The following is a 10471-nucleotide window of genomic DNA, read 5'->3' as shown; positions in this document are numbered from 1 at the left end:
GGTGGCACAAATGGGATATGGGGGAGGGAAATGTCAGGGTATATGCAAATTACTTACGTAGTGTCCTGAAACAGGCAGGGAGAGTACTCGTCCATGGTGGTCTGCGAAACCCACAATCTTCTGGCCCTTAGCCCTGCTTGGCATGGACTCAAAACCACAAACCATGCTGGGGGCAAAGTTGATATCCACATTTATAAACACAGTATCGCTTACAGTTATAGTTATTTGTGGTTATTCATTTTTGTTGTTGAGTTAATTGAATGAGGGGGGAGGGTGTGGTCCATTTTTTTAAGGTACAAGTACAAGGGTGGGTGTGCATGAGGTGTGTGCGTGCGTGGAGAAGGGAAGAGAGAGAGGACAAAACATGAACCTCATATCATGAACCATATTTAAACCATAACATAACTTTATATAATGATAGTACAAAAAATATATCCTGACACCAACTAACATATCCAAAGGCTTAGGGCACAGGCATTAGAACCCTAAGCAACTGTTACTGACACAAGGCACATATGGCAGTGGTTTTTATGACAGGTTTAAATACTGCAAATAATACAAGCAAAAATTGTTGGCAATCAAACCAATGAACTCAATGAATCAAATCAATGAATCTCAATGTTTTCATATGGTGAGAAACCCAAGAGGTTTGGCTGATGAAGGAAAGGAGAACAGTGGTTTTCATACTCCAATGAGAGGTCAGAAGGCTGTGTTTGACATGAAACAATCAAAGTATACTGCTTGAACACTTCATAGCTAAGCTAGTTGTTAACTCTCTGAACAATAAGATATACAGAGCGGATTGTTTTCTGGTTGTAGTCTTGTTACTTGCCAACAGATAGACAGTATACAGTCTGTATTACATGGTATGACATAACAAGCATTAATCAAAAGTCGTTATCACACTACTTATCCCATAGACAGGTGTTCTCTTTCCTCTGACCAGGAAAACATCTGGTTAAATTCAACCTACGTTCACTGTTGTAAGGTATTCGTTCAATTTCCCGTAACAAGAAAAAGCAGGCATTCCTTGTGAGAGGAATGTTGACATTGACATTTTAGAAAATTCCAGTACTCTGGTCGTGGCACATCAGAGGAGGCTGGTGGGAGGAGCTATAGACGAACGGATCATTGTAATGGCTGGAATGGTATTAACTGGAAGGAGTCAACTACATGTAGTTGTCATATGTTTGATTGTTGTATATCGTTCCATTAATTCCATTCAGCCATTACAATGAGCCCATCCTCCTATAAGTCCTCCAGCAGCCTCCTCTAGACACATATCAATCAGTATAAACATAGAAAACATTTCAAAACAGTAGCCCTAAAGATATTAGGATTAAACTTCCATTGCTTCTAAAACGTTTTAGAATTAATAATTCTGTTTGAGTCATGACATTCACCCTTTTTACTTAAGGACACGATTAAGCTGCAATGTAGACAAAGGAAGCCTAAAGCTAAATATACTGTAGCGATGCTAATGCTATGGAAAAGACTGCGGTCCATTGTGCGTGTGTGCTGTATTTGTCTCCTTACAGACACAAGCTGTCAGAGTCAAGGATGATGAGGGACCCACCGGCCCTCCAGGAGACCGTACCCCCCACTGGGACTCGCATTTAGGGGTACAGGATGCTTGGTAGTGGTTGGGGTTGGTAGTGGTGTGGTGATGGTGGTAGTAGTTTGGTGGTGATTGGTGGTAAGTAGTAGTGGTGATGGTGGTAGTAGTAGTTGGTGGTGGTGATGGTGGTAGTAGTAGTGGTGGTGATGGTGTAGCATAGTGGTGAATGGTGGTTAGTAGTATCTGGTGGTGGTGATGGTGGTAGTAGTAAGTGGTGGTGGTGGTGGTATAGTAGTGGTGGTGGTGGTAGTAGTAGTGATGGTGGTGGTGATGGTGGTAGTAGTAGTGGTGGTGGATGGGTGGTGGTTGGGTGGTGAGTAGTAGTGTTAGTAGTAGTGGGTGGTGGTGAATGGTAAGTCGTTGGGGAGTGAAGGCTGCCTGGAGAGTGGTAGGTTAGAGACTCATACCATCTCTTCCTTAGGGCATCCTTTTTGGTGATATTAGTGAGTCCTGACTCTGACTTCCTCTTTCTCCTCGTCCCTCCTCCTCTTCTGTCCCGCGAGCTCTCCCCTCTTGATGGTAGCCCACCATCAGCTGGTTAGAACTATCACCCCGAAGGTGAGCCTAATAAACGGGGCAAGATGGGCCACCGGAAACCAGCACTTACCGGCACTGTGAGAGAGAGAGAGAGAGAGAGAGTAGCAAAGACATTGAGACACAAGAGAGAGGAGAAAGATATATTCTTAATCTTGGCATCCTCTTTTATCCTGTTTGATCATCATTAAACTAGCTCCCATTTTGTCTCATGCTATCGATAAACGCACAAAGCCGAACCAGGACATTCAACAGAGGGTAAGACGTATAGTGCTAGGATACATAAGAGAAGGTGTGAAGACAAAGCAGAGAGATGAGGAGGCAACTAGAATAATGTAGAAATGTGTACAGGATGTGGGAAACTCACGGTGAAGACCCTCGAGTGCCCACCACACACCAGCCATGCCAGGAGGTGAAAGAGACGAAAGGCCCCAGTCCCCCCTAGGCGGCATCTGAACGGAACGTGCGCTAGCCGGAGTTGAAGCACCACCATGGACAGGCCAATGCAGCCCCAGTAGAAGGCCTCCAGGCCCTGGGCGTGGGGGTTGTTTTGTAGGGTCTCCGATTGGCCAGGATCACACGACCAATCGAATGCCGTGCCAATCACCTGAACGAGACACTCCCAACTCTAACTGGAGATTCCCAATAACTAGTATTCTGTTCCTTGACCTAAATCAGTTTGGGGGTTGTATGCAAAGGAGATGCTAACACTGGTCAAACAGAAGTTAGGGTTGGATATGTTCAGGGTAGGTGCGAAGATGCCAGCCGGTGGCGTTGCCGGTAACAATGAGCATTTAGCAAAGAGCCCCACAGAGCGTCTGAGAGAGATTCATCACACCACAGACAAACATTCATGAGATAAATTCAACTGTAACAAGGTGTTACACTATTCGTCCAATGGATGCTATCAGTTCCATCCTGGACATGTCCCGAGGACTCACCAAAAGTAACAGACCAAAAGATGTCCCGGGCCCCAGGAAATGCGCCCAGTTCTGGAAGGCAAGACCTGGGAACAATTTCTCCAGCGTTCTCTCCCAAAGCGGCAGAAAGGAAGGTCACCGCCGGTTTAGATGGCCTCCTGGGAATACAATCACGTTGAAGAGATTTTAACAGTTAAAGTCAGTATCAGCTTCTCCTCACAAAAAGGAGTACCTTTCCAACACTGCAATACACAGTCATTTATCAGGTAGAAGAACACATGACTATTATAGGTTGAGCCTTAGAATAACTCATGGGAACGAAATCGTTCAAGGAGAACCTCTACACCTACATCATATGAATTGCGTACCTGAATACTTGGCCAACAGACCAGGATCCCTAGGGTGGCAGCGAAGCCGAAAGCAAAGTTCCACGGTGAGGAAGGCAGTGCCATGTGATCCTCACTAAGCAACCAGCTGAGGCCACCGCACCAAACCAAAACATTCTGTCCAAGAGAGGGGAGAGACAAAAAGTATAAACATGAGTCCCAACAAAAAATTGAGCGCCAACATCGCTGGCAACACGAGGATTGTAATGAGTGGCATATGAGGAGCACTAGGTGTGTAATCCAGAGCAACAGCACATACACCTTGCATGTAACACACTGCAATAGTCACTCAAAGCTTTTGTGCATAAAAGGCTTTGTTAAGTATATAATGATAATATACTGAACAAAAATATACACCTCAACATGTAAGTGTTGTTCCCATTTTTTTTCTGAAATAAAGGATCCTATGGACAAAAATAATTTCTCTCAAATTTGGAGAACAAATTTGTTTAACATCCCTGTTAGTTGAGCATTTTCCTTTGCAAGATAATACATCCCTGACATGTAGGTGTGGCATATCAGAAGCTGATTAAGAGAGATGATCATTACACAGGTGCACTTGTGCTGGAGACAATAAAAGGACACTCTAAAATGTGGCAGTTTTGTGAACACAAACAATGCCACAGATATCTCAAGTTTTGAGGGAGCGTGGAATTTGCATGCTGACTGTCAGGAATGTCCAACAGAGCTGTTGCAAGAAGAAATTTATGTTAATTTCTCTAACCATAAGCCCACCAAAGGTTATTTCAAGAGAATTTGGCAGTATATCCAACCGCCTCACAACCGCAGACCACGTGTAACCACGCCAGCCAAGGCCTTCATCCATCTGGGGGGGGCATATTTTGTCAAGTAAATAAAGTCCTTTTTGGGGAAAAACTCATTCTGATTGGCTGGCATGGCTCCCCACTGGGTGGACCCTACTCCCAAATGGGTGGGTCTAATCCCCTTCCAGGCAAATCCATGGCTGTGTCTCTGCCAGTCATGTGAATCCAAAGATTAGGGATAAGTGAATTTTAATTTAAATTGACATGATTTCTTCTGTGAACTGTAACCTCGGTAAAAATGTAGCATTTATATTTTTGTTCAGTGTACAAACGGATATCCTGAATTTGTCATCCCTGAAGGTCAGCAACAGGTCAGAAGGGGGTGTGCAAATCACTTAAAGTGAAACTGGACACCTTAAAGATTGAATGGATTCCAGTCCCGCAAGGCCCCCTGGAGTGAATGCATTCCACTCAAAGAACCACATGGCACATACGTTGAGGTTAGTTGCAAGGACGCATAGTTCTCGATAAAGGTCTTGGCGTCTAGCAGAGGTTCAACATCACTGAGCCCAAGTCTAAACTCCTGATGAGACCAGAGGGCCTCATGCTTCCAAATCAGTGGAAAATACTTCAAGGGGTACCATCTTTACGACATGTAGTCAAATGTCAGAGGCATCTGAAACATGTCAGTATGGTGCCAAAGAGTCGACTGAAATTACAATGCAAAAGGTTATTCTTGGAATCGTTTGAAGTTTCATGACACAGTGAGCAATGATTTAAAAGACATTCATCTAACAGAATGAATCATCTGAATCAGAAGCTGTCTAAATGGGCTTGTTGGTGATAGCGACAGCAAGTCAATGACAGCATTACGCCATGACATTACATGACTACATTACGCAATCACTCACAGAATGTCTAGTGCAGTTTATGCTGTGTCCTATCATACAGCAACATTATGTTTAGTGATAGACCTGGGTCACCCAGGTATCCGTTTAGCAACAGCAACTGGAGGGAGGATAGGGAGGGAGGTAAGGGGGGGAAGTAGGGAGGGAGGTAGGGCGGTAGAGTCCACATAGACAGGAAACTCAAGATAGCTTTAGATGCCCGTCCACTTTTAAACATCACTATACATGAAAATGTTTATTGGACAAAAAGGACAGGTGAAGTGTGAAGAAGTCACCATACTTTTCCATCATAGAGCACTCCTACCATACGCCCACAGGAAAGTAGGGGTTGCTGAGGGTGCTGCAGAAAACCTGAAAAATCCCCCCAAAAATATAAGTAATAAAAAAATATATATAATTTTTTACAAATATTAATTTTACAAAAGTAGTGCACTGGGCCTTTACTGGTATTAGGGCCTTATATAGCCTCTGTGCGGCAGGCACAAATCAGCCATCACTTGCCTTGCCAAAAAAAGGTAGGACAGTAATATGTAGCAGGATTCAATAGTTAGAATTGGTGAAGTTTTGCCTGTCCCTTTCTCTGCGAATTGTCATTCTAAATGGAATCCAGAAAGAACAAAAACCTGTCCTAAACAATTACATCCAAAAGTGCAAAAGTCATGGACAAGACACAAAACATCTGCATCAAATGAATGTTTTTCTTGATAATAACATGGAACAACCCACTTTTTGTGCAAAGCATTAATTTACCTACTTACAACCATTAATGTAAATTACATTAAAGTATTGTACATTGGCTGGTCATAGGTTTGTACCTGTAGACTTTTCCATCACCATGAAGAAAACATATGTACATAATATCAGTATTGAAGTACATTGACATTAAGTGGTTTGTGATGATGTGAATGATGTGGCTCAATTGGGTAGAACATGTGCTTGCAGTATGCTAGGGTTGTGGGTTTGATTCCGTTGAAAATGCAGCGGTCCATTGCTGTATGTTGCTATGGAATAAGAGCGTCTGCTAAATGGAAAAATAGAATTGACCATTTCAGTTTCACATAGAAATTTGCATTTGCAAAGTATTTCAAGAAACTGAAAACATTTTTATTTATTTTATTTAACCTTAATTTACCAGTAGGCAAATTGAGAACACGTTCTCTTTACAATTGAGACCTGCAAGATAAAGCAAAAGCATTCGACACATAACAACACATAGTTACATACACATGGAGTAAAAAAAACAATATAGTCAATAATACAGTGAAAAAAAAATAAGTCTATATACAAATGTGAGCAAGTGAGGTGTAGATAAGGGAGTGAAAGGCAAACAAATATATGTTATTAAAATTAAATAAAATATAAATAAAATATAAAAGGCCATGGAGGTGAAGTGAATACAACACAGCAAGTAAATAAAACTAAAAAAAAAAAACAACCCTGGAATGGTGGTTTGCAGGGAAGAAAGTGCAAAGTAGAGACAGAAAATGGGGTGAAAGGAAGCAAAATAAATTAATAAAAATACAGTTAGGTTAAGTAGGTAGTTGTTTGGGCTAAATTGTAGATGGGGTTATGTACAGGTGCAGTAATCTAATGAGCTTGCTCTGACAGCTGGTGCTTAAAGCTAGTGAGGGAAGATAGGTGTTTTCAATTTCAGAGATTTTGTAGTTCGTTCCGCATTGCAGCAGAGAACTGGAAGAGAGGCGTCCAAGGAAGAAATTTGGTTTGGGGGTGACTAGAGAGATATACCTGCTGGAGCGCGTGCTACAGATAGGTGCTGCTATGGTGACCAGCGAGCAGAGATAAGGGGGGACTTTACCTAGCAGGGGTTTGTGAAAGACCTGGACAGTGGGTTGGGGGCGACGAGTATGAAGCGAGGCCAGCCAACGAGAGTGTACAGGTGCAGTGGTGGGTAGTATATGGGGCTTTGGTGACAAACGGGATGGCACTGTATAGACTGCATCCAATTTATTTGAGTAGTGAGGTTTTGGAAGGCTATTTTTGTAAAATGACAAATCACGAAGTCGAGGATGTGGTAGGATGGTCAGTTTTTATAACAAGGGTATGTTTGCGCATGAGTAAGGATCTTTGTTGCGGAATAGGACCAATCTAGATTTGAACTTTGGATTGGAGAGGTGATGTGAGTCTGGAAGGAGATGTTTACAGTCTACGCAGATTACCCTTGAATAGGTATTTGTAGTTGTCCACATATTCTAAGTCCAGAAACCGTCCAAAGTAGTGATGTTGGACGCGGCCAAGGGGGGCAGCGATCGTTGGAAAAGCATTGCATTTGGTTTTACGTTTGTATGTTGAGCAGTTTGGGGCCACGGAAGGAGAGTTGTATGGCATTGAACTCGCCTGGAGAGTTTGAACACAGTGTCAAAAAAAGGGCCAGAAGTAATAAGAATATGGGTCGTCTGCGTAGAGGTGGGAGATTCAAGAATACAGCAGCAAGAGCGACATCATTTGATGTAATACAGAGAAGAAGAAGTCGGTCCAAGAATGAACCCTGTGGCCCTCGCCATAAAGACTGCCAGAGGCCCGGTACAACAGACCCTTCCGATTTGAACTAAATACAATCTGAAACTCGATCAGAGAAGTAGTTTGGTGAACCCATGGGGATACGGGCAATCATTAGAGAAACCAAGGCTGTCGAGTCTGCCATAGAGGAATGTGGTGATTGACAGAGTCAAAAGCCTTGGCCAGGTATGAATCGGCTGCACAGTATCTGGTTTTCCCCCTTGTGGCGTTACGGATGTCGTTTATGACCCTGAGCGTGGCTGAGGTGCACCATGACAAGCTCTGAAACCAGATTGATACGAAAGGCTGTGGTGGGATTCGAAATGGTCGGTAAATACTGTTTGTTGACTTGGCTTTCGAGGACCTTAGAAAAGGCAGGGTAGGATAGATATAGGTCTGTAGCAGTTAGGGGGTCAGGGTGTCCCTTCCCTTTGAGAGGGGGATAACGCAGCTGCTTTCCAATCGTTTTGGGGGATTCGACGAGCACAAAGAGAGGTTGAAGAGGCTAGTAATCAGGGGTGGCAACAATTTAGCAGATAGTATTTAAAGAAAAGAAAGGGTCCCAGTTATCCTACCCGCCACGGCTGATTTGTAAGGTGCCAGATTTTGCAAGCTCATTTTAGGACATAAGCTGACTGTATTGGGAGAAAGAGAAAATGGGGGAAGTTGGCGAGTAGCAGAGGGAGGGCAGTGCCTGTTGTCCGGGTAAGGGGCAGCCAGATGGAAAGCATGGCAGCCGTCGGAAAAAATGCTTATTGAAATTCTCATTTATAGTGGATTTGTCGGTGTGACAGTGTTCTTCTTCAGAGCCGGTGTGGAGGAGCTGGGAGGAGGTGGTTCTTATTCTCCATGGATCTTTATTACGGTGTCCCATGAACTTTTTTTTGAATTTGTGGTTGCAGGAAGCAAATTTCTGCTTGAAAAGCTAAGCCTTGGCTGTTCTAGACTGCCTGTGTATAATTGGTTTCTGGCTTCCTGAAAAGGTTGCATATCACGGGGGCTGTTCGACTGCTAATGCAGAACGCCATAGGATGTTTTTTTCTGTTGGTTAAGTGGCAGTCAGGTCAGGAGAGCCAAGGGCTATATCTGTTCCTTGTTCTAAATTTCTTGAATTTGATAACAATATCATCAAGCCAAGTATTTTTTATATTCACTTGTATTATCAGATTAATGTTTTGTACAGATAATTTATCAGATTCAAGTTACAATGTTTTATTTAATTGTTTTATAATCACAAAATGTGGTGCACTCGGCATTACTAGTCTGTATTAGAGACTGACATAGAGGACACAAATTCTGGGGCCTTTACTAGTCCTAGTAATTAGAGGACCTGACAGAGTACCGTAACCTGGGCTTGTACTAGTCCTGTATTTAGAGGGCTGACATAGAGGACCATAACACTGGCCTTTACTAGTCCTGTATTAAGAGGATGACAGAGGACCGTAACACTGAGCCTTTTACTAAGTCCTGTATTAGAGGGCTGACATAGAGGACCATAACACTGAGCCTTTACTAGTCCTGTATTGAGAGGACTGACATAGAGGAATACAACTGAAGCCTTTACTAGTCCTGATTAGAGGGACTGACATAGGAGGACCATAACACTGGGCCCTTTACCTAGTTTCGTGTATAGAGGACTGAAAACAAGAGGCCGTAACACTGAGCCTTTCTAGTCCTGTATAGAAGGGCTGACATAGAGGACCAAACACGTGACTTTAACTAGTCCTGTATTAAGGAACTGAACATAGAGACCCGTAACACTGAGCCTTACTAGTCCTGTATTAGAGGACTGAAACAGAGGACCGTAAACACTTGGGCTTTTACAAAGTCCTGTATTTAGAGAACTGACAGAACCCGTAACGAGGCCTTTACATATCCTGTATTAGAGGACTGCATAGAGGACATAAACACTGAGCCTTTTACTAAAGTCATCGGTATTAGAGGACTGACATAGAGGACCGTAACACTGGGCCTTCAAGTCCTGTATTAGAGGAGACTGACATAGAGGACCGTAACATGGCCTTTACTAGTCCATTATTGAAGACTGACACTAGAGGGACCAAAAAACACGTGAGGCCTTTACTTTTAGTCCAGTATTAGAAGGCCATATAGTCGTTCCTCGATACACTTCTTCCCAAAACTGACTTCCCACGGTTATGCACTCCTATGAACCTTTGTTTTGAAGAATAGTGATTGGGGTGGTCACAGCGTGGTTTTGTGTGGTCAGTAATGTGTCTCCGCCACTTGGAATTTAAGACAGCAAAGCACACAGTTGTCCAGACTGTTCACAAATGGAGCTGAAATTTAAGGAGAACAATTATGCTGTTTTTCCCCTAATTCCCTGGGTTTGATGTAAGGACTGTATTGTTTCCTTGGTGGTGGCACTCACACACTGCTGGGGTGAAGGACGTGTTCTGTAGTCCAACCCACCTGTCAACACAGGTGATCCTGTACGAGCTCAGGAAAGACCTGTCTGCTGATAGAGTCACTGTCACCTCGCTGACCTTCAGAGACAAGAGTGCCTGTTTGGCTTTTCCCCACTGACGGCACAGGCTGTTGGAAATGGAAGTGGTCCCCTTCATCCAGAGAATTCACCACATTCATGTCAGAGGCTTCTAATTGACGACTTCATTCCAGTTTAGTTTCAACTCTTTTCCTTTCTTCAGTGTAACTGGAGTCAGGTATAAACAATTGTAAAGAATGCAAGAGATTCTGTTCTCATGCATATATAAGGCGGTGAAGCCTGTGCGCTGACAAATCTATGCGCACCATGGCACACACCACACTGAAACCAAAAAACCACAATACAAAAATACACAGCACT

At 43.3% G+C, this 10471-nt stretch overlaps 1 long non-coding RNA gene across 4 annotated transcripts in view; it reads left to right on the top strand.

Annotated features, from left to right (window-relative positions):
• The first annotated feature begins 1660 nt into the window (after nucleotides 1-1660).
• LOC139028780 (uncharacterized) overlaps nucleotides 1661-10471 on the top strand; it is a 14308-nt gene continuing 5497 nt past the window's right edge. The window contains exons 1-3 of one of the 4 annotated variants that reach the window (XR_011480984.1): nucleotides 1661-1678; nucleotides 1726-1777; nucleotides 1851-1897. This is a non-coding gene — a long non-coding RNA (uncharacterized lncRNA). Of the gene's footprint in view, nucleotides 1679-1699; nucleotides 1781-1850; nucleotides 1898-10471 lie in introns of those variants that run through there. The other 3 variants (XR_011480983.1, XR_011480986.1, XR_011480985.1) reach the window with 3 other exon arrangements.

This window comes from Salvelinus sp. IW2-2015, linkage group LG15 (genome assembly GCF_002910315.2).
Source record: "Salvelinus sp. IW2-2015 linkage group LG15, ASM291031v2, whole genome shotgun sequence".
Classification (NCBI taxonomy): Eukaryota; Metazoa; Chordata; class Actinopteri; order Salmoniformes; family Salmonidae; genus Salvelinus; species Salvelinus sp. IW2-2015.
The sequence above is the reverse complement of the archived record's forward strand: the minus strand, read 5'-3'. Positions and strand labels throughout refer to the sequence as shown.